Genomic DNA, 24,177 nt, shown 5'->3' with positions numbered 1-24,177 from the left:
TGAGAACCACTGATTTAGTACATGTTCACTGGGAGGTACTTTAGACAATAATGTCTTTGTGTTGATAAACTACATTGACTACTACCACTATCCCACTGATAACCTGATCAAGTTCAAGTTTATTCACAATGCCATATAACAATTTCAATAGTAGTGAATATCATCAATTAAAGATGTTGGTACGTAAAAGGGTCCCCCAAATAAGCCGGAGGAAGCGTTTGACAGGGGTCCAGAAGACAGTATATATACATGGAATGATGAAACATGGTAGCAAGCACAACAACAACAAAAACAACAACAACGCTATATAACAAACACAAGAAAATAGTACTAAAGCAAGCATACACATACATACATTCATTCATTCAACCATGCAAAACCCAACAGTAGTCTACCCCACATGAGGCATTAAAGAGAGGTGGTTAATAGATAAGTTGTCAGTTTCTTTTTGAATTTGGAGAATGGATACAGCATCTTGAGGCTCTAATTAAGCTGGTTCCAAATCTTTGGTCCCCTGCATACAACACTTCGAGCGGTACAGGCCAGTAAACGATGTTTGCCTGATATCAGATCTAAGTTACGAGTGTTGTGGGGAGGCTGGCGATGGTAGATAGGAACCAAGCTACAGAGCCTAAGATTCAGCCTGTATTCAGTCTTAAGAGATGATATTTATGGAATAGATGTCGAGTGGGGGCATGACAGGGCCCGTATGATTTTCTTTTGCATGGATTCTAATTTGTGAATGTAGGTAGGGAAAGTGTTACACCAGATGATAATACAGTAGTTTAGATGTGGTTCAAAGAGAGTTTTGTATAAGGTAAGTAGAGCATAACGAGGAAGATAATGACGAAGTTGAAAGAACAGGCCAACATATTTAGATAATTTGTTTAACAGATGGCTAATGTGACATTGCAAATTGAGGTATTCAAATGTCACATTAGCCATCCTCTGTAGTGGATATTTGTTTTTGGTATATTTCTTTTATAGCAGTAACAAAAAAAAAGCTCTGTTATGCAAAAGACAAATGTACACTACAGAAGAAACAGATTTCTCCAGAGCTTATACAAGCTTTCTTTCTGTAGTTATCACGCTTCAGCGTGGCTGCCGTCATCGTGACCCCAGGATGCAGCAGACACTAGGACGGCGTGCAGGTAAGACAAGTGTTTCATTAGTGTCAGAAACAAAAGCATGCAGTGACAAAGACAATCTTCCCACATTGGCTGTGAAGGGCAGGCTGGCTTACAAGGAAGCCTGATTGGTAACCAAGAACAGGTGTGTTTAACTTGCCAATCAGGGACTGGTAAGGCAAACAGTGCTCAGGTCAGCGTGGTGAAACCTAACAAGAAATGAAATGAAATAGGAGCGCTGAAAAAGTAACAAATACAGAAAATGGTAAATGGGTTGTACTTGTATAGCGCTTTTCTATCCCTTTTTAAGGAACCCAAAGCGCTTTGACAGTATTTCCACATTCGCCTATTCAAACACACATTCACACACTGATGATGGGAGCTGCCATGCAAGGCGCTCACCAGGACCCATCAGGAGCAAGGGTGAAGTGTCTTGCCCAAGGACACAACGGATGTGACTAGGATGGTAGAAGGTCGGGATTGAACCAGTAGCCCTCAGATTACTGGCACAGCCACTCTACCAACTTCGCCACGCCGTACCCCGAAACACCAGAACATGACCCAACAGGTCATGACAATAATACAATAGTAGTGTTTCTCAATTATTTACTGACATGATCCCAATGTGGGACAGAAAAATATCCCACCTGAAATGAATTACTAGAAACTATCCATGCATTTTCTGCCGCTTATTCCCTTTTGGGGTTGCGGGGGGCGCTGGTGCCTATCTCAGCTACAATCGGGCGGAAGGCGGGGTACACCCTGGACAAGTCGCCACCTCATCACAGGGCCAACACAGATAGACAGACAACATTCACACTCACATTCACACACTAGGGCCAATTTAGTGTTGCCAATCAACCTATCCCCAGGTGCATGTCTTTGGAGGTGGGAGGAAGCCCACGCATTCACAGGGAGGACATGCAAACTCAACACAGAAAGATCCCGAGCCCGGGATTGAACCCAGGACTACTCAGGACCTTTGTATTGTGAGGCAGACGCACTAACCCCTCTGCCTCTGTGAAGCCCTACTAGAAATTAATAGTAGTATGTACAGATCCATCCATCCATTTCCTACCGCTCGTCACTTTTGGGAAATCAATAAATACTATTAGTACTAGAAACTATTAGTATTTATTGATTTCCCAAAAGTGACAAGCGGTAGGAAATGGATGGATGGATGGATCTGTACAATATGTTACATTCTTTATACAATCACCACATTAACAAGGAAGATTAGTTAAATGAACAATGACTTAAAACATTTTCCAAGTTAGGTTCAATGAGTTCATTTCTAACATTTACCTGAGACAGCTCAGCTTGTGCGGTTCTCAATCATCACAGAAAAAAGAGAAATGAATCACTGGGTTGTGCTTTTTTTTTTTAAACCTAAGCCAGTAACATTGAAAATGTTTTAAAACTGTAAACATTGGTCATTTACCAGCATTGCAGAGTACTGGAGACCGAATTGAAAACGCTATATAGCCCGCAGACTGTTTTTGGGGCTCTGGGAATCACTAATAAGCCGGAGTTCTTAGAACGCAGATTTTATGCCAGAACACATGCCATCCATCCATTTTCTACCGCCTGTGTCTTTTGGGGTTGCGAGGGGTACATTCGGGCGGAAAGCGGGGTACCATACTTGCCAACCTTGAGACCTCCGAATTCGGGAGATAGGGGGGAGTAAAGGGGGGGCGGTGTTTGGTGGAAGCTGGAGTGTATATTGTAGCGTCCCGAAGGAGTTAGTGCTGCAAGGGGTCCTGGGTATTTTTTCTGTTGTGTTTATGTTGTGTTACGGTGCGGATGTTCTCCCGAAATGTTTGTCATTCTTGTTTGGTGTGGGTTCACAGTGTGGCGCATATTTGTAACAATTTTAAAGTTGTTTATATGGCCACCCTCAGTGTGACCTGTATGGCTGTTGACCAAGTATGCATTGCGTTCACTAATGTGCATGTAAAAGCCGCATATGTTCTGTGACTATGCTGACACGCTGTTCGTATGCAGAAAAAGCGGACGTGACGACAGGTTGGAGAGGACGCTACAGGCAGTACCTAAAAGGCACGCCCCCAATATTGTTGTCCGGGTGGAAATCGGGGGAAAATTCGGGAAAATGGTTGCCCCGGGAGATTTTCGGGAGGGGCACTGAAATTCAGGAGTCTACCGGAAAAATCAGGAGAGTTGGCAAGTATGCAGTGTACACCTTGGACAAGTTGCCACCTCAACATATGGTACAATACAATCAGCAAGATAGGATGGAGCTAGACCGTTTAGTATTTTATACATAAGTAGTAAAACCTTAAAGTCCCATCTTAAGTGCACAGAAGACTTTTCAAAAAAGCCATGATTTTGGAGATTTTGTTAGGTTTGTGCAAAATTTGCAACAAAATGTCATATATTGTAGCTAATTAGAAGGGATGAAGGTGCATATTTGTGTTTAATTTCCACAAACACAATCTATCCAGAAGACAATTTAAAAAATAGCCTTGAACTATTTCAAACGGAAAACTTCCATACATCAGTTTCAGCATATTTCTCATGAAAGACAATTAACTCTCCCTAATTCTTTCAAACTTTTTTCATAGCTTTTGTCTGATTTACATGACCAGACGCTATTTATCATCCCTCTGCCAGATGCACAGAAAATCCTACAACAACATAAAAAGAGATGATTTTGCTTGAGTTTAGTGTTTGCAGTAAAGCCCTTTTTGCACGTCCCTGCAAATCTGGGCTTCGAACTTTCGACTCTGAACTCTTGCCAAATGTAAGCTAGGATTTGTACTTTGTTGTTATTGCAACAACAATAGAAAAATCCATCTTGCAGAGCCATGACGTTGCAAAGGGTAGTAGAAAGGCATAGGACACACACTGCTCCTTCCTCATTCCTTACCGTAGTTATAGTAAATCAAAAGACTACTGTATGTATACTTTGTCGTACTTCCTTGTTTTTTTTAATCTGGTTATCGTCACTTGTTTTCCTTCCCGCTGATTCTTTCTTTCTTTTCATTCTTGTCACAGACTTCTCCATCTAACTTCTTCATTTCTCCGCCCAATTTAATTATGTGCTCATGTGTTCCTCTGTACTTACTACTTCTACTGGGTGTATATACCACCAGACGTGGGTAGTAACGCGCTACATTTACTCCGTTACATGTACTTGAGTAACTTTTGGGATACATTGTACTTCTAAGAGTAGTTTTAATGCAACATACTTTTACTTTTACTTGAGTATATTTATAGAGAAGAAACACTACTTTTACTCTGCTCCATTTATCTACATTCAACTCGCTGCTGATTTTTATCGATCTGTTAATGCACGCTTTGTTTCTTTTTGGTTTGTCAGACAGACCTTCAAAATAGGATCTATCACATGCCTGCGTTTCACCAATCAAATGCAGTCACTGGTGACATTTGACTCCGTTTCACCAATCAAATGCAGTCACTGGTGACGTTTGACTCTGTTTCACCAATCAAACAGAGCCAGGCGGTCACATGATTAACGGCACACTTTTTTTTTAATAAACATTTATTTATAAATTTCAACATTTACAAACAGTTGAAAATAATAATCAAAGTAAGTACAAAAACAGTACAAAACAGTATAAAAACCGTACAAAACAGCACCAGGGGGTTGTAAATTCAAAGTAACTAAAATAGAATGCAATATATATATATATATATATATATATATATATATATATATATATATATATATAAAATAAACAAAGTGCAAAGCCATATAGGCTCACTCAGTTTCAGTAAATAACTTACATTTGGAACACAGCATCATTGTTTTCACAGCTTTTTGGTTGTTAGAGGTAGAGTGTTTTAATGTAGAGTTCTAAATCTTTTTGAAAGGCACAAAAAACAGGTCGGGTATTGAGAAACTTACATTTATGAATATAAAACTTAGCCAATAGTATAACGAGGTTGCAAAGGTAAAATTAATTTTTAAAAAAAAATTCAATATAGTGTAAAACCAAATATATATTATTTAATATATATTATTGTTTTAGTTGCTTAAGAAATATTCCTGGCAATGAATTTGTTCATTGCTATTTTTATGTTTTTGTGCATTACTTGTTGCCGTCACCATTAAACGAACAGGTTACTCATCAGTTACTCAGTACTTGAATAGTTTTTTCACAACATACTTTTTACTTTTACTCAAGCAAATATTTGGGCGACTACTCCTTACTTTTACTTGATTAAATCTCTAAAGTAACAGTACTCTTACTTGAGTACAATTTCTGGCTACTCTACCCACCTCTGTATGTCACCCAGCTGCAAGTTTGTGTCTCATTCTAAAATCAATGCTAGAGTGTAGACATAGATCATGAAAATCTCTCCTTGTGCTGGCGAGTCCCGAACCACTTCTCGAGAAAGGCCGCTATTATAAATAAAATTCTGTACCAAAAAGTACACTTGCAGTGCCGTGATGACACTCTTCAGGTGAGATGTGGAAACAGACAGACACACTGTCGCCTAAAAATATTCGCGAAACTGGACCCAAGAAGTGAAACTAACAAGTGCTGAGTGTCGTGGTCGTCGTTAGGGACTGCAATACAACTGTTGCGGACTGAGTTATTATTGCAATTATAATAGCAATGATAAATTAATGGAAATAATATTGAAGCAAATACAGTTATTTGGACATTCCTTGTACCAAGATTATAAGACGATGTGTATTGTTTCAGACTTTTTTTTAGATATAAAATACCCATCCATCCATTCATTTTCTACCGCTTGTCCCTTTTGTGGTCACGGGGGGTGCTGGAGCCTATCTCGGCTGCACTCTTGTGGGAGGCGGTGTACACCCTGGACAAGTCGCCACCTCATCGCAGGGCCAACACAGATAGACAGACAACATTCACAACATTCACACTCACATTCACACACTAGGGCCAATTTTATCCCCAGGTGCATGTCTTGGGAAGTGGGAGGAAGCCGGAGTACCCAGAGGGAACCCACACAGTCACGGGGAGAACATGCAAACTCCACACAGAAAGATCCCGAGCCCGGGATTGAACCCACGACTACTCAGGACCTTCGTATTGTGAGGCACATGCACTAACCCTTGTATCACCGTGCTGCCATGTACGTATATATACTGTCATGATCAAAAGTTTACATACACTTGCAAAGAACATAATGTCATGGCTGTATTGAGTTTCCAATCATTTCTACAACTCTTATTTTTCGTGGTAGAGTGATTGAAGCATATACTTGTTGGTCACAAAAAAATACATGAAGTTTTTTTATTTGATGAATTTATTGTAGGTCTACTGAAAATGTGACCAAATCTGCTGGGTCAAAAGAATACATAAATAATTTTTGTTTCATCTGACATCATATGGACAAAGATAAGACCTTCTAGAGGAAATTTCTGAGGTCAGATGAAATAAAAATTGAGTATCCAGCAATATGTTTGGAGGAGAAAAGTTGAGACCTTTAATCCCTGGAATACCAATCCTACCGTCAAGCATGGTGGTGGTAGTATTATGCTCTGGGCCTGTTGTTTTGCTGCCAATGGAACTGGTGCTTTACAGATAGTAAATGGGACAATGAAAAAGGAGGATTACCTCCATATTGTTGCCTAAAATCATCAGCCCGGATGTTGGGTCTTGGGCGCAGTTGGGTGTTCCAACAGGACAATGACCCCAAACACACATCAAGTGATAAAGGAATGGCTAAATCTGGCTACAATTAAGGTTTTAGAATGGCCTTCCCATTGTCCCGACTTAAATGTGTGGACAAGGCTGAAGAAACAAGTTCATGTCAGAAAACCAAGAAATTTAGCTGAACTGCACTAATTTTGTCGAGAGGAGAAGTCAGAAATTCACCCAGAAGCTTGTGAATGGCTACCAAAAGCGCCTTATTGCAGTGAAACTTGCCAAGGGACATGTAACCAAATATTAACATTGCTGTATGTATACTTTTGACCCAGCAGATTTGCTCACATTTTCAGTAGACCCATAATAAATTCATAAAAGAACCAAACTTCATGAATGTTTTTTGTGACCAACAAGTATGTGCTCCTATCACTCTATCACAAAAAAAGGAGTTGTAGAAATTATTGTAAACTCAAGACAGCTATGACATTATGTTCTTTACAAGTGTCTGTACACTTTTGACCACAACTGAATAAATAAACCCCTTCATAATGGATACAAGTTTTTCTATGTCCAGTTACTAACCATTGAAAGCAGTACAACAGTGAGCTTTGTACCAAATGTGCACAGTCCACAAAGTGGGTTCTTCCAAATTGATTTAATTTCAATAGACATTCATTAAGCTCACTTTATCCCAGCGAGATGTGCACAGCTAAATAATCATGGTTGTGTATCTGCCAGTCTAAATGAGCTGAGTGTCTGATGAACAAACAGAATCAAAAGAAGTTTTATCTGCTGAGCGCACAGAAACCGGTCGTCATAAATAATAAAAGCCTGATTTCAATAATAAATGTCTGTACGCTCGCACCGCGCTCACTGTGCTTGTTTGTAATGTGAGGGAAAATTTCATTACGTGAACTCCCTTGCCGTCTATACGGATGTGAAGGAGATGGCCGCAAACAAACTGTCAAAACTACCATCAGAGACAAAATGCAAAGTCCAAAAAGATAATTCACACAAAGTCATTGTGATTAACGGGAAACCCCACATTTTTACTGGGGGGACAAAAACTTTTACATTTTACTAATGAATACTAATAACAACAACAAATACTCCAATATAGTGGTACTTCAACTTATGAATTTGGGATTCGAGCTGTCTCTTAGCTTTATGTTTTCTTTTAAGTTGCAAGCATTCCTTGAATTAGGAGCTTTTTCACCATGGGGAGAAGAAATATGTGTAATGCCGTTTGAGAAATAAAAAAGTTAATTTATTGTGACCCAGAAAGGGACAAGCGGTAGGAAATGGAATGATGGATGGAGGTTGTTGGTCATACGTTTTGATTCGACAATTTACGTGTGCGTTTCAGCTCTGCTCAGAGATCAACAAAACCCTACCGTCAACCATCAGAACTAAGATATTTATCCATACAAATATTGAAAAGGTGCAGCTGCAGTGCTGTTTGATGTGTTTCAATTAGATCTGCCTAGTTTTGACTCAACAAACTGGATGGTGGAGCGGTACATTTGGTACATATACATACACATCGCTTTTTGTCAACACTGACCTCTCTGGTCCGTCACTCAAATATTTCCGTGTGAAACATAAGCAGTGTTGCCAGATGTCACATGGGAAACAGGCAACCAGCTCTATGCAAACAAGTTGCATATAATAAACAGACTTGGCAACACTGGACGGAAAAACAATCCCGATGGAGACACCCCACGAGTGTACCACGGTAAATGCTGAATAATATTCTATTGTTACTACTGTTTCTAACATAGTAACACATCGCATTGCGACTGCATGCTAAGGCAATAGCTGTAAGCTAGCTTCTGCTTTTGAGTTTGTAATGAACAACACACTGCGATAAGATACCAATCTGTACTGACTGAAAAACGTGAATTATTCGTCGTCCTGCAGCAGCTGTCATGTCAAAAAAGGCAGCGGTGAGCTTGGGTCCTCGGCTTCTCTCTGAGACACTGCGTGTTCACCGGAGCCATCCGACCTCGAGGTATGCCTTTCCAATCTTTATAATCTCACTAAAAACTATTAAAACAATAAGCAGATAAGGGATCTTCCAGAATTATCCTAGTAAATGTGTCTAATTACATCTGAAACGCTCACACTGCCGCCGCCAGGAGCCGTCGCTTTTTTTTTTCTTTTTTTTCCTAGTCCTTCACTATCAATATCCTAATTCACAAATCTTTCATCCTCGCTCAAATTAATGGGGAAATTGTCGCTTTCTCGGTCCGAATTGCTCTTACTGCTGGTGGCTCCCATGATAAAAAATGTGCATATGTGAGGAGCCATGCAAATCGTGACGTCACGCGCACATACTTCCGGTAAAGGCAGGGCTTTTCTATTAGCGACCAAAAGTTGCGAACTTTATCGTCGATGTTCTCTACTGAATCCTTTCAGCAAAAATATGGCAATATCGCGAAATGATCAAGTATGACACATAGAATGGACCTGCTATTCCTGTTTGAATAAGAAAATCTCATTTCAGTAGGCCTTTAAAGGTCCGCTGTAATAAATTGTGCAAATTAAACAATGATGTCATCTATCAACTTCTAGAAACTTTTATGACAGCCAATAGCTATTCAGAGTTGTCAACACTGAAAGACGAAGACAGATCAGGAGAGTTTAAGGACAGTGAGGATTGAGGACAGAGACGTAGAAGAGATTAAATATGAAAACACAGATAAAACCGAAAACAGAAGCGCCAGCCGAGAATACAGTGGAGATGATTTTTATTTCTAATTTCTGGTTAATTAAGACTAGCATTAAATTGCACACCGCAGGGAGAGTTGCTGGAAGTGAAGCCATCAGCCAATTTTGTCCAAGCCATCATTCCACTAAAGTGTTACCCCTGTCATTTTCTGAAACTTGGCAGTCCTGCAGCTACCTCAATAGTGTACTGTATATACTTGTACTAACAAGCATGATGTGCTGCATGTATCATGATCAATATTATAGTGACTCACTCAATGGACAGTTATCTGTTTGGTCAAGCTGGAAAGGGAAGTTTCTTTTTCCAGTTGATTTTGGGAAGCATTCCATTTCTGTAGGCATAGCTTGGCTCCAAACTCCACATTGACACAGTCAAGTATATACATATACTGTACATAAATACAAACCCTGTTTCCATATGAGTTGGGAAATTGTGTTAGATGTAAATATAAATGGAATACAATGATTTGCAAATAATTTTCAACCCACATTCAATTGAATGCACTACAAAGACAATATATTTAATGTTCAAACTCATAAACTTAATTTTTTTTTTTTTACAAATAATAATTAACTTACAATTTCTTGGCTGAAACACGTGCCAAAGTAGTTGGGAAAGGGCATGTTCACCACTGTGTTACGTCACCTTTTCTTTTAATAACATTCAATAAACGTTTGGGAACTGAGGAAACTAATTGTTGAAGCTTTGAATTCTTTCCCATTCTTGTTTTATCTAGAACTTCAGTCGTTCAACAGTCCGGGGTCTCCGCTGTCGTATTTTACGCTTCATAATGCGCCACACATTTTCGATGGGAGACAGGTCTGGACTACAGGCGGGCCAGGAAAGTACCCGCACTCTTTTTTTACGAAGCCACGCTGTTGTAACATGTGCTGAATGATGCTTGGCATTGTCTTGCTGAAATAAGCAGGGGTGTCCATGAAAAAGACGGCGCTTAGATGGCAGCATATGTTGTTCCAAAACCTGTATGTACCTTTCAGCATTAATGGTGCCTTAACAGATGTGTAAGTTACCCATGCCTTGGGCACTAATGCACCCCCATACCATCACAGATGCTGGCTTTTGAACTTTGCGTCGATAACAGTCTGAATGGTTCGCTTCCCCTTTGGTCCAGATGATACGATGTCGAATATTTCCAAAAACAATTTAAAATGTGGACTCGTCCACGGAACACTTTTTCACTTTGCATCAGTCCATCTTAGATGATCTCGGGCCCAGAGAAGCCGGCGGCGTTTCTGGATGTTGTTGATGAATGGCTTTCGCTTTGCATAGTAGAGATTTAACTTGCACTTACAGATGGATCTACGAACTTTATGAAGTGACAGTGCTTTTCTGAAGTGTTCCTGGGCCCAAGTGGTGATATCCTTTCTAAATTGATGTCAGATTTTGATAAAGTGCCGTCTGAGGGATCGAAGGTCACGGTCATTCAATGTTGGTTTCCGGCCATGCTGCTTACGTGCAGTGATTTCTCCAGATTCTCTGAACCTTTTGATGATATTATGGACCGTAGATGTTGAAATCCCTAAATTTCTTGCAATTGCACTTGGAGAAACGTTGTTCTTAAACTGTTTGACTATTTGCTCACACAGTTGTGGACAAATAGGTGTACCTCGCCCCATCCTTTCTTGTGAAAGACTGATCATTTTTTGGGATGCAGTTTTTATACCCAATCATGGCACCCACCTTTTCCCAATTAGCCTGCACACCTGTGGGATGTTCCAAATAAGTGTTTGATGAGCATTTTTCAACTGTATGAGTATTCATTGCCACCTTTCCCAACTTTTTTGTCAGGTGTTGCTGGGATCAATTTCTAAAGTCAATGATTATTTGCACAAAAAAAAACGTTTATCAGTTTGAACATCAAATATGTTGTCTTTGTAGCATATTCAACTGAATATGGGTTGAAAATGATTTGCAAATCATTGTATTCCGTTTATATTTACATCTAATCTAACACAATTTCCCAACTCAAATGGAAACAGGGTTTGTGTATATATATATATATATATATATATATATATATATATATATATATATACACACACACACACACACACATATATATATTTATACATATATATATAAACACATACATATATACATACATTATATATACAAATATATACATATATACACACATATATATGTATATATATACATACATACATTTATACATAAATATACATGTACTGTATATATACATATACATACAAATACATACAGTATATATATACATACAGTATATACACATACATACACATATACATATATATACACATATACATAGATACACACACACACACACATATATATACATATATATATAAACACACACACATATATATACAGTATATATATATACATACACATACACACACACACACATGCATATACATACTTGCAATTGGAGATTGTTTTCTTGTAGGCAAACACAGCAAAAATGCTTGGTGCCACTGTGACTAGCAAGAAGGCGTTGCTGAATGTTGGTCACGATCCCTCGGGCGTTATTTTAGCTTTAGAAACAGACTGCTCAATAGGGTCCAAAAGGTCAACAGCGAGCATCAAGTAGCCCGTGTCTCATTACATCTCCACTCTGCCCACACCACAAATACTCATACACTTCTCAATGCAATCTTTAGATCACAGCAAAATTGGGAAAAAACGGGAACTTTTAAATGCACAAAGTACTAAAACAATATTTATATGATTTTTTGTTTATTATATTTTATTATAGAATATGTATATATTTTTTCACCATCCTATCTATTTTACAATGCCATTATTCTGCATGTGTTATACAGACCACAACAAACATTTTCCACAGTGTTTTCAGTCCATCCTATAAACTATTTATTCTAAAACTGTGGTATATGTACCACTAGTGGTACGTGGACTCTATGTAGTGGTAAACCAAATAATCACTTAATTACATAGCAGTTGAATAAATAAAGTTAAAGTACCAATGATTGTAAACACACACTAGATGTGGTGAAATTTGTCCTCTGCATTTGACCCATCCACCACCCTGGGAGGTGAGGGGAGCAGTGGGGAGCAGTGGGCAGCAGCGGTGCCGCGCCCAGGAATCATTTTTGGTGATATAACCCCCAATTCCAACCCCTTGATGCTGAGTGTCAAGCAAGAATAGAATAGAATAGAGTTTTATTGTCATTATTGCAATGAACAGGTTCAAAGAACAACGGAATTGGAGCAGCTCCTCCTAAGGTGCATATACAATATGGTAGTATAAATTTTAAAAAAATAAAAATAAAAATAAAATAAATAAATAAATTTTTTTAAAAAATTAAAAAAAAGATAGAGATGACAGATGTATCTATGTATACATACATAAAACATTATTTCACATTGTAGTCCAAAAAAATAGAAAAACATTTAAACATTACACATGAGGACATGATGGACATATGGACACTCAGTGCCTGTTTAGTGCTACTATGGCTCTTGGGTAAAAGCTATTTTTTAGTCTATTGGTGCTCGCTTTTAGCACCCTGTAGCGTCTGCCTGAGGTAATGTGTCCCATTTTATAGTCTTTGGTATGACTCGGCCGGGGTTTGAACTCACAACCTACTGATCTCAGGGCAGACACTAACCACTAGGCCACCGAGTAGGTTGATAATAATAATAATTAAACACAGTGTTACTGTTCAAACAGTGTGTAATGTTACAGTGGCTAAACTGTTGAATATACTTGTTCTGCCTTGTTTTTAATTAATATTTAGGCCTACTTCGCTACTGTATTTATCCATCCATCCATTTGCTACCGCTTATTCCCTTTCGGGGTCGCGGGGGGCGCTGGCGCCTATCTCAGCTACAATCGGGCGGAAGGCTGGGTACACCCTGGACAAGTCGCCACCTCATCGCAGGGCCAACACAGATAGACAGACAACACTCAAACTCACATTCACACACTAGGGCCAATTTTTAGTGTTGCCAATCAACTGTATTTAATTTTCAGTAATTATGGTGGTACTTGGAGCCAAGTGTTTTCTGGGGTGGCACTCGGTGAAAAAAGTTTGAGAACCACTGCTATAAACCGACAAGATTTGTCAAAATCCACCATGTAGTTTTCTGGACAATCAAAGAAAAACTAAATCCATAATTGGAAGGGAGGTCAGCAATCGGAGTAGACTTGCATGAGCAGCACTTTGGAGAAATTACTTAATTAACTCCTGAGCCATCCACTCATTACTCTCCTGACTCATTACGTAATCATTACTCTGCCATTACCTTGAAGGATGACAAAAAAGAAAGCGCTGAAGTGTAGTCCTTGCCTGCCTGCCTTCGGGGCGGATTTCCCTAACAAGAGGACTGATGACGTTCTTGTGTAGATTATGGGATTACTTCACTTCTGTGAATAGCTATCTTTTTGTGCTTTGAATGGAATATCTTGATGTGGACCTACAGTGGTACCTGTGTTTGTTGTTAACCTGTTGCAAAGTCCGTTGAAAACTGAAACGTTTGAAAACCGTAACACATTTTCACGAGTGTGAATCCAATTAAGCTGCTCTAGACTCTCACAAAATACATTTTATAGTGAATAATTATAGTTTTACACACAGGAAACAATACAAGAAATACAAAACCCAAAAACAGTGAGGTTGGCACATTGTGTAAATGGTAAATAAAAACAGAATATAATAATTTGCAAATCCTTTTCAACTTATATTCAATTGAATAGACTGCAAAGACAAGATATTTAATGTTTGAACTGAGAAACGTAATTTTTTTTTGCTAATAATCTTTATCTTAAAATTTAATGGCAGCAACACGTTGCAAAACGTTGGCACAGGGGCATTTTTACCACTGTGTTACATGGCCTTTCCTTTTAACAACACTCAGTCAACGTTTGGGAACTGAGGAGACCAATTTTTAAAGCTTTTCAGGTAGAATTATTTCCCATTCTTGCTTGATGTACAGCTTAAGTTTTTTTCAACAGTCCTGGGTCTCCGTTGTGGTATTTTAAGCTTCATATTGCCCCACACATTTTCAATGGGGGACAGTTCTGGGCTACAGACAGGCCAGTCTAGTACCTGTACTCTTTTACTACAAAGTCAGGCTGTTGTAACACGTGCAGAATATGGCTTGGCATTGTCTTGCTGAAATAAGCAGTGGCGTCCAGGATAACGTTGCTTGGATGGCAACATATGTAGCTTCAAAGCCTGTATGTACCTTTCAACATTAATGGTACCTTCACAGATGTGTAACTTACCCATGCCTTGGGCACTAATACACCCCCATACCATCACTGATGCTGGCTTTTGAACTTTGCGCCTCGAACAATCAGGATGGTTCTTTTCCTCTTTGTTCCAGAGGACATGACGTCCACAGTTTCCAAAAACAATTTGAAATGTGGACTCGTCAGACCACAGAGCACTTTTCCACTTTGCATCAGTCCATCTTAGATGAGCTTGGGCCCAGAGAAGCCGGCGGCGTTTCTGGGTGTTGTTGATAACAGCTTTCCGTTTGCATAGTAGAGTTTTAACTTGCACTTACAGATGTAGCGACAAACTGTAGTTACTGACAGAGGTTTTCTGAAGTGTTTCTTAGCCCATGTGGTGATATCCTTTACACACTGATGTCACGTTTTGATGCAGTACCGCCTGAGGAATGGAAAGTCACGGGCTTGCCACTTACGTGCAGTAATTTCTCCAGATTCTTTGAACCTTTTGATGATATTATGGACCGTATATGGTGAAATCCCTAAATTCCTTGCAATAGCTCATTGAGAAATGTTAAAAAAATTTGCTCACACATTTTTTCACAAAGTGGTGACCCTCGCCCCATCCTTGTTTGTGAATGACTGAGTATTTCATAGAAACTGCTTTTATACCCAATCAATATACATACATACAGTGGGGCAAAAAAGTATTTAGTCAGCCACCAATTTTGCAAGATCTCCTACCTAAAATGATGACAGAGGTCTGTAATTTTCATCATAGGTACACTTCAACTGTGAGAGACAGAATGTGAAAAAAAAAAGCCAGCAATTCACATTGTTTATACTAAAATGTATACATGGATGATACAGCAGAGGATTAGGATAATGTCATGTGGTCAGATGAAACCAAAATAGAACTTTTTGGTATAAACTCAACTCGTCGTGTTTGGAGGAAGAAGAATACTGAGTTGCATCCCAAGAACACCATACCTACAGTGAAGCATGGAGGTGGAAACGTCATGCTTTGGGGCTTTTTTTCTACCAAGGGGACAGGACGATTGATCCGTGTTAAGGAAAGAATGAATGGGGCCATGTATCGTGAGATTTTGACCCAAAACCTCCTTCCACCAGTGAGAGCTTTGAATGGTTGACCAAATACTTATTTTCCACCATATTTTACCAATAAATTATTTAAAATTCCTACAATGTGAATTCCTGGAATTTTGTTTCACGTTCTGTCTCTCACAGTTGAACTGTACCTATGATGAAAATTACAGAACTTTGTCATTATTTTAAGTGGGAGAATTTGCACAATCGGTGGCTGACTAAATACTTTTTTTGGCCCACTGTATATACATATATATATGTAGAGAGAGAGAGAGAGAGAGAGAGAAAGAGAGAGATAATTAATACTAACAATTTATTGTTTTATGTCATTTTTTTCCGTTAAAATTTCGTATTGTTAAAGGTTTGTACAGTTTTTACTGCAATTTTCCCCCCCAACTTTAAACAATAGAACCACTAATAAACCCAGTACTGCTCGGTGACTCGGTTGACATGTAAGGTGGACATACATTTTCCCCAGCGCACAACACATAGAGACAAAAATAGCTACCTCTTGTGTTTTGGGTCACCAGATATTTTCAGATCTCCCCATTCCACACAATACTGCGGAGGGAAGCTAATCCGTTTCTTCCTGCTGCTGCAATTGTCTCCCTTTCATTTGCTTTTATTTCACCCTGCTTATCAGCGAGCATACATCAAGCTGGAAGAAGCCAGTGTGTGCAGCGGTTATCTCTATCCTGGTCAGTCAGGACTTTGGATGTCCTTCTTGTATCCCTGCGTGTCTCTGTGAGCATATCTGAGTCATTGTGTGCTCTTGTCAGTCACAATCAGAGACGCACCATTCTCTCCCAGCCCCTGATGCAATTAGATCAACACCTACTCAGCCTGCTCGTCATAATCCCCATCTTTCTCCTGTATCCCACGCAGCACAGCCCATCACTACTGTACATTGTATGCCACAGCCCTAGGGTCACTTCTGTGGGAATCCTTAAATGGCTTACACAGTTTTCTTTCACCTCCATTTCTTTACTGCATTGTCGCAGCACAGTATCGATTTGTGTTGGGCCTTCTGGCAAACTATGATGAGCTTCAGCATTTAAAGGGAAGTCAGTGCTTTAACAGGGGCGAAGGAGATAATTGCAGTACATGTTGGCAACTGGGTGTAAGAAGTCTGCCAAAAAAGTAAAGAACAAACTAGTGGAGTGTAAGGTTGCTTGATATAGACAATAAACTATATAAATCAGGCCTGGGCAATTATTTTGACTTGGCGGGCCAAATTTTGAGAAAAAAAATGTGTCTGGGGGCCGATATATCTATTTTTAGTGAAGTGAATTAAAAACCCCGTTTCCATATGAGTTGGGAAATTGTGTTAGATGTAAATATAAACGGAATACAATGATTTGCAAATCCTTTTCAAGCCATATTCAGTTGAATGCACTACAAAGACAACATATTTGATGGTCAAACTCATAAACTTTATTTTTTTTGCAAACAATAATTAAATTTGAATTTCATGGCTGCAACACGTGCCAAAGTAGTTGGGAAAGGGCATGTTCACCACTGTGTTACATCACCTTTTCTTTTAACAACACTCAATAAAATTTGGGAACTGAGAAAACTAATTGTTGACGCTTTGAAAGTGGAATTCTTTCCCATTCTTGTTTTATGTAGAGATTCAGTCGTTCAACAGTCCAGGGTCTCCGCTGTCGTATTTTACGCTTCATAATGCGCCACACATTTTCGATGGGAGACAGGTCTGGACTGCAGGCGGGCCAGGAAAGTACCCGCACTCTTTTACTACGAAACCATGCTGTTGTAACACGTGGCTTGGCATTGTTTTGCTGAAATAAGCAGGGGAGTCCATGATAACGTTGTTTGGATGACAACATATGTTGCTCCAAAACCTGTATGGGCCATTCAGCATTAATGGTGCTTTCACAGATGTGTAAGTTACCCATGCCTTGGGCACTAATACACCCCCATACCATCACAGATGCGGGCTTTTGAACTTTGCGCCTACAACAATCCGGATGGTTATTTTCCTCTTTGTTCCGGAGGACACCACGTCCACAGTTTCCAAATATAATTTGAAAAGTGAACTCGTCAGACCACAGAACACTTTTCCACTTTGCATCAGTCCATCTTAGATGAGCTCGGGCCCAGCGAAACCAGCGGCATTCCTTGGTGTTGTTGATAAATGGGTTTAGCTTTGCATAGTAGAGTTTTAACTTGCACTTACGGATGTAGCAACCAGTTGTAGTTACTGACACTGGTTTTATGAAGTGTTCCTGAGCCCATGTGCTGATATCCTTTACACACTGATGTCGCTTTTTGGTGCAGTACCGCCTGAGAGATCAACGGTCCGTAATATCATCTCTCACGTGCAGTGGTTTCTCCAGATTCTCTTAACCTTTTGATGATTTTACGGATAGTAGATGGTAAAATCCCTCAATTCCTTGCAATAGCTCATTGAGAAATGTTGTTCTAAAACTGTTCGACAATTTGCTTACAAATTGGTGACCCTCGCTCCATCCTTGTTTGTGAATTACTTAGAATTTCATGGAAGCTGCTTTTCATGGCACCCACCTGTTCCCCATTAGCCTGCACACCTGTGGGATGTTCCAAATAAGTGTTTGATGAGAATTTCTAAACTTTATCAGTATTTATTGCTTCATATCCTAACTTCTTTATCACGTGTTGCTGGCATCAAATTCTAAAGTTAATGATTATTTGCAAAAATAAACATATTCATCAGTTTGAACATCAAATATGTTGTCTTTGTAGCATATTCAATTGAATATGGGTTGAAAATGATTTGCAAATCATAGTATTCCGTTTATATTTACATCTAATGCAATTTCCCAACTCATGCGGAAACGGGGTTTGTATATTTATATAGCGCTTTTCTCTAGTGACTCAAAGCGCTTTTACGTAGTGAAACCCAATATCTAAGTTACATTTAAACCAGTGTGGGTGGCACTGGGAGCAAGTGGGTAAAATGTCTTGCCCAAGGACACAACGGCAGTGACTAGGATGGCAGGAGCGGGGATCGGACCTGGAACCCTCAAGTTGCTGGCACGGCCACTCTACCAACCGAGCTAATACACAATAGAAAACCTCACAATAATGTCTGATTGAATGCTTAAAAACGTTATGACAGACCGCCTTAAAAAATGGAATTTCAATTTTTTTTTCACTAAATGAGACACCCATTTTAATTTTCCTGAGGGAACTCTCCTGAAGGAATCAATAAAGTACTATCCATCTATCTATCTATCTATCTATCTATCATCAGAATGCACATGAAAATAAAGAATGTGTGATTTACAATATTAACTATGAACGATAAAACACTGAATATTGACAACATATGAACGTCACACACCCTCTTGGTCGACATATTAAATAATCAAGTGAAACGTAACAAAATGCAAAAAACAGTGAAATATAAATGCGAAGGGGAAAAAAAAAACCCCACCTACAATCTGATACATCTGATATATCACTAAGCTTTAGAACTTTGTTGTAAAACACTGCTAAGGTGCCTCGTCTGAGCTGCAATACCATAGGAACTAATTAGATTACTATAGTAACTAATTACATTACCATAGTAACTAATTAGATTACCATTAGTAACTATGGATGGCTATTTTTGTAACATTGCACACAGTTTGAACAGTAACACTATGTTTGAATATTTAATTATGTAATTTTTTTTAGCTAGATCATGGGTCTTCAAATCGTTGCCCGTGGACCCAATTGAGGACCGAGAAGCGATTTTTTTGTGGGGAAGATTTTTTTTTTTTTTTTTTCTTTGTCATGAAAAACGGAGGTTTTTGTCATGAAAAAGGGAGGGTTTTAGGGTTGGTGCACTAATTGTAAGCGTATCTTGTGTTTTTTATGTTGATTTAATAAATAAAAAAATTAAATAATGTTGTTGTTTTTTTTTTAATTAAAAAAAATATTTAAATTAATAAAAAATTATTCTGCGGCCCAGACTAATCGAGCCCGGTGGTTGGGGACCACAGGCCTAATGGTTAGAGTGTCCGCCTTGAGATCGGTAGGTTGTGAGTTCAAACTCCGACAGAGTCAAAATGTGTTTGTCTTTATTGTTTAGTGTGGTTTCACTATATGGCACAGGTTTATGACAGTGTTGGTCGTTGTTTAAACCCCAGCCGAGTCATACCAAAGACTGTAAAAATGTGACCCATTACTACCCTGCTTGGCACTCAGCATCAAGGGTTGGAATTGGGGATTAAATCACAAAAAATGATTCCCGGGCGCTGCCACTGCTGCTGCTCACTGCTCCCCTCACCTCCCAGGGGGTGAACAATGGGGTGGGTCGAATGCAGAGGACAAATTTCACCACACTTAGTGTGAGTGAGTGCGTGCGTGTGTGTGTGTGTGTGTGTGTGTGTGTGTGTGTGTGTGTGTGTGTGTGTGTGTGTGTGTGTGTGTGTGTGTGTGTGTGTGTGTGTGTGTGTGTGACAATCATTGGTACTTCAACTTTAACTTAGGAAGATTGGAATTTTTTTAACATAGCTTTTTTGTGGAACACCTGACGCAACCTAGCCTCACCCAGACTTTGCCTCCAGCGGCCCCCAGGTAAATTAAGTTTATGACCCCTGGGCTACATGGAGACTGACTACCACAGTTTGAGAATCGCTGAACTAAACCATTACCATAACAACATTTTAACTCCGCAGGTTACGAGTGGGTTTGTGAGCGACAAGACATCTTGTGGCTAGTACTACTTATCGTAGGTCTGGTGTATACAAAGAGCAATTAAAACAAAACATGACCTCCTTGGCTTTGTTTAAGAGAAAAACTTAAGACAGAAAATAATTACCGAGAGCATGACTGGCAGCGGTGGTAATAGACCAGGTTCGTATGTCGGTGCCCGGCATCCCTCTCAAGCCCCTCCCACATCCCCTGGTGTTCACCTATGCAAACCTCGTTCTTGCCTCAAGCCGACGTTTGCATTTATAAGAAATGCACACAGCAGTGAAATGACTTTTGACCTTTTTATACGCGGCAGAGTTGAGGATTGCAAAAGGGTGTGTGAGTATGCGTGTATTTGTGTGTGTGTTTTCCTCCAGGCAACTCCCGCCAAAGCTGCTTTAACTCCAACACTGCTGTTTCTTGCCCATACTGGCTGATTAGGAGATTTGTAGTCTGAGTAGTAGTAGCCATGCTGCATTCCATGGGTGCGCATGTCCTACTGTTGTTCTAGCTCAGGGGTCTGCAACCCAAAAACGTTGAAAGAGCCATATTGGACCAAAAAATACAAAAAACTAATTATTCTGGAGCTGCAATAAATGAAAAGCCTCAAATAAGTCTTATAATAAAGGCAACACATGACATAAGTGTCTATATTAGCTATAATAGCCTACTATTAAAATGACTATGTGTCGCAGACGGAAGCAAATCTACATTGGCAGAAATGTTGAAATGTAATATTTATTCTACACATTTTTACAACATTAGAAAATATTAGTAAACAGGCTACACAGAAGGTGAGATAACTCCTGGAAATTACAGGTTTTTAGTGGCCAAAGGTATAGATGTGTGTGTCCAAGTTAAAGGAAACGGCAGGCTGTCTTCTTCTAATGCATTCATTACGATCTTTGCAAGCTGGGTAACGTTTGCTGTGGTCTGGAACAGCATGGCACACAAACAACTTTCTGAAATGTAGATAATATTACATAAAGATAATGTGTCATGAGACATGCAACACTAAACTATATAGAAAGAGGATAAAAGTAAAGGATATCAAATTAGCTCAAATATAGCTACAAACAAGGCATAATGATGCAATATATGTACACACAGCTAGCCTAAATAGCATGTTGGCATGGATTAGTTTGCAGTCATGCACTGACCAAATATGTCTGATTAGCACTCTAAGAAGTCAATAACATTAACAATGCAAACCTTTTTACATTCACGCACAGCATAAAACTTTTGGTGGACAAAACGAGACAAAGAATACACAAAGCAAACTATAACCTGCTTCCCAAGAATATACAACAATTCTTCTCAACAAAAGAGGAGAAATATAATCTTGGAGAAAAATGTAATTTAAAACATTTGTACGCACGTACAACACTTAAGACCTTCAGTGTATCAGTGTGTGGAATTAAATTATGGAATGGATTAAGCAAAGCAATCAAACAATGTACTAATATCATCCACTTTAAGAAACTCTTCAAACTTAAAGTGTTTACAAAGTACAAAAAAGAACCATGATTTTATTCACCCATTCATTCTTTCATTCTCAAAATAATCTTACTTATCTCATTGTATGGAATTAAAAACTTACTTCATCAATTGTTTATTTTTTTATTTTTATTGTGATTACTTATGGAGTATATTGTGAATACATTGAGAACAGGAAGTGAACAAAAGTTTTAGCAACTGTTATGTAAAAGAAAAGGGGTAGGATTAAATAAGCTCTGCTTCGTCCTACTCCTTTTTGAACATGTTGAAAAGAGAAACTGGAAATTGTGATGTATCATGTTGTATGCTTGCATGTTCCAAATAAACTCAAACTCAACTCAAAGAAGGACTGGAAGATTTTACATGTAAACAAACTGTGGCGTCATAGTCCACACTACGGTGGGTTCAAAAACCGCCAAAATTAGTAGGACAAAACAATGTTCACCAAATAGTCTCATCAGTGAAGCAAACACACACACACATATTTTAAACAATGTGCTCTCTAACAACTGGGACGGTTTGTGTCATGTTTGTCCTCGAACAAAAAACATACTAAAAAAATATATATATTTCCCCTCCAATCTTTTTCTATTTTCAATCCTTTTGTCACGATCCGCTACTCGGATCGTTTATTGTTTCGCCGTTTATATGTTGTTGATCATGTTTAGTTCTAGACTCGGCCGATTCCTGTGTTTGTGAACTTCCTGTCTTATCTTGTTTCCATTGTTTCTTATTTGTCCCAGCTGCTATGCCTTTGTAGCACACCTGATGTCAATTATTATTTGTGTATTTAGGCCCACCTGATTCCTTAGTTTGTTCTCGGTCCATTGTTTGCTTTACGCAACAAGTCACGTATGTATTCGGTCTTATGTTTTCCATGTGCTAAGTTCCGCCTTAGCTTCGCGTGCGGTCGGCACGCCACATTTTTGTACTTTTGTCTCAAGCTAAGTTTAGCATTAGCTTCCCGTGCGTAGGCACGCACTTTATTTTCCCTTTTTGTACCAGTGTTCCTTTGTTTTATATATTAAAATCAGTTTCTTACCTGCACTCCTGCCTGTCTGGTCAACGTGCATCCAAGAGGTGGCAACTCCGCGCAACCAAGTGCGCCGCGCACACGTGACACCTTTTTTTAAATTGCTCCAGGGAGCCACTAGGGTGGCACTGAAGAGCCGCTTGAGGCTCGAGAGCCGCGGGTTACCGACCCCCCGTTCTAGCTTGTCTGTTTACGACTCAACGTGGCTTCCTCTCCTGGCCTTGCACATTAGCATAGAGAAACACTAAAGCTTCAGCCTTGAATAACACACTGGAACGTCCACATTCGAAGGCATATAATTCAGAAACGAACCCACACGTGATACATTAACTCCCATTTGGCGTTTTAATGTGCCATGGTCCATAGCATGCGAGCAGAACAGTGCATGTCAAGTGGCGATGTCAAAATAATGACATTTTCGCCGTGACCGCTGAAAGGCTTCCCTCTGGCCTTGGAGGCGATGAATCACCTTCACACTTGTGCCATCTTCCAGTCAACTCCTGCGGCCAAAAAGAAGAGATTCACGTGCGACCTCATATGCATGAGTGTACACACAACGTCGGAAGATACATAAAGTGCAAACATACGTTTTAAAGCAGTGGAGCGCGTATATGTGTGTGCGTGTGTGTGTAAGAGTCTTATATAACAGGACCTTCACACACAAACGCACACCAAGCTGTAGGCATGTGTCTATAAATGAAAGCGGTTATGTAAGGGATAGTAACACGTTTCTCCCCTTTTTCCTTTGCTTGACTTTGGGATTCAATTTGGTTATTGGATTGTTGTTTTTGTATACAATGGGCGGATCAAAACATTTCCCATAACTCGGTCTGTTGCTCGACGACAACACCACATTTTCATTCTATCCTCCTAAGAGCCCGCGTCCTCTGCAGTGGACTTTTTTTTTTTTTGACTCCGAAACCTTTTTGATACTTTTGTAAATAAAGGGGACCACAAAAAATGTCATTATTGGCTTTACTTTGACAAAAAAAGTCTTAGAGTACATAAAACATATGTTTCTTATTGCAAGTTTGTCCTTAAATAAAATAGTGAACATACAAGACAACTTGTCTTTTATTAGTAAGTAAGCAAACAAAGACTCCTAATTTAGTCTGCTGACATATGCAGTAACATATTCCATTCTATTATTTTGTCAAAATTACTAAAGGCCTACTGAAACCCACTACTACCGACCA

General features: G+C 39.2%; 1 protein-coding gene across 4 annotated transcripts in view; it reads right to left on the bottom strand.

The window, feature by feature from the left end:
• wasf1 (WASP family member 1) overlaps positions 1 to 24,177 on the bottom strand; it is a 114,755-nt gene that overhangs the window by 66,383 nt on the left and 24,195 nt on the right. Inside the window, exon 2 of one of the 4 annotated variants that reach the window (XM_061900610.1) lies at positions 22,991 to 23,481. The exons of the other annotated variants lie outside the window; for them this stretch is intronic. The gene's annotated coding sequence lies outside the window, so the exon portion shown is untranslated. The remainder of the gene's footprint in view (positions 1 to 22,990; positions 23,482 to 24,177) is intronic. 4 annotated transcript variants of the gene reach the window in all.

This window comes from Nerophis ophidion, linkage group LG05 (genome assembly GCF_033978795.1).
Source record: "Nerophis ophidion isolate RoL-2023_Sa linkage group LG05, RoL_Noph_v1.0, whole genome shotgun sequence".
In the NCBI taxonomy this organism is placed as follows: domain Eukaryota; kingdom Metazoa; phylum Chordata; class Actinopteri; order Syngnathiformes; family Syngnathidae; genus Nerophis; species Nerophis ophidion.
The sequence above is the reverse complement of the archived record's forward strand: the minus strand, read 5'-3'. Positions and strand labels throughout refer to the sequence as shown.